Source organism: Schistocerca cancellata, chromosome 5 (assembly GCF_023864275.1).
Source record: "Schistocerca cancellata isolate TAMUIC-IGC-003103 chromosome 5, iqSchCanc2.1, whole genome shotgun sequence".
In the NCBI taxonomy this organism is placed as follows: Eukaryota; Metazoa; Arthropoda; class Insecta; order Orthoptera; family Acrididae; genus Schistocerca; species Schistocerca cancellata.
Genome location: NC_064630.1, coordinates 9073679 through 9075204, shown reverse-complemented (window position 1 = coordinate 9075204; position 1526 = coordinate 9073679).

The window sequence follows — 1526 nt, the reverse complement described above, 5'->3', positions numbered from 1 at the left end:
CGGGAAGCTTAAATCCAAGACCTCGACATCGTTCTAGAACATGCACAGATGAACGTGCTGAAGTTGCTGTGCTCGCTACCATAGCTGTGAATCCTCAAATCAGCACACGTCAAATTGAACGTGACGTTGGTGTGTCGAAATCAAGTGCACAGCGTATTCTTAAACGTCATAAATTTCATCCTTACCATGTTCATTTACACCAGGATCTTCATGGAAATGACTTCCGCAATAGTGTAACATTTTGTCGGTGGGCTCAGCAAAAACTTCTGATTAATCCAAATTTTTTTGCAGATGTTCTCTTTACCGACGAGGCATCATTCTCCACCAAAGGAATTGTCAATACGAGAAATATGCATTATTGGTCCGCAGACAATCCAAAATGGCTCCGTCAGGTAGAGCATCAACGTCCGTGGAAAGTTAATGTTTGGTGTGGGATTATTGGAGATACCATTATCAGACCTTTCTTTATAAATGGCGTCCTAAATGGCAGACAATACTCCAGATTTATACGACACAATCTTCCTGTTCTCTTGGACACCGTACCTCTGAACCGGAGAATGGTCATGTGGTATCAGCATGACGGATGCCCTGCACGTAACGCCTTACGAGCACGACGACTTCTGAACCGTAAGTTCCCTGGTAGGTGGATTGGACGAGGTGGCCCAGTTAGGTGGCCTGCCCGATCTCCGGACCTTACACCACTGGATTATTTTCTTTGGGGAGCAGTGAAGGATGCTGTTTACCAACATGAACCAACAACGCCAGAGGACATGAAGCAACGCATTATTGATGCTTGTACAACCATCAAAGAGGAAACAGTAGCACGAAGTAGGGCATCCTTCATCCGCAGAGTGACCCTACGTATGCAAGCCAATGGGCATCACTTTGAGTATGATATGTGAACGCTATGTTTAGTATGATGATGATGATGTTTGGTTTGTGGGGCGCTCAACAGCGTGGTTATCAGCGCCCGTACAATTACCCAATCTTTGCTCAGCCCAATTGCGCCACTTTCCTGGATGATGATGAAATGATTAGGACAACACAAACATCCAGTCATCTCGAGGCAGGTGAAAATCCCTGACCCCGCCGGGAATCGAACCCGGGACCCCGTGCTCGGGAAGCGAGAACGCTACCGCGAGACCACGAGCGGCGGACTCTATGTTTAGTATGTAGTGCTGGTATCACAGTGGAAGTTTCTACAAAGGGCCATTTTCCCCATTGATATTAAGGAACATTTGTTTGCAACAATTTGTCATTTAACGCATTAGATAAACATAACATTGATAATTATGTGATAATAAAACTAATTGGTTAAACATGTTTACATTCATCTTCTATGTCCTAACTGAACTTCCCTAATCAAAATATTTTTACCTAAACAACGGTAAAACTTTTTGACCAATTGCTCCCTTCACTAAAACCATCAACATGAATTTTATTATTACGAGTGAATGATTAACTGTCACTTGCGCTAGATCTAAAGTAAAGTAAAGTTTGAACGTTGAACGGCATTACCTTTTTAG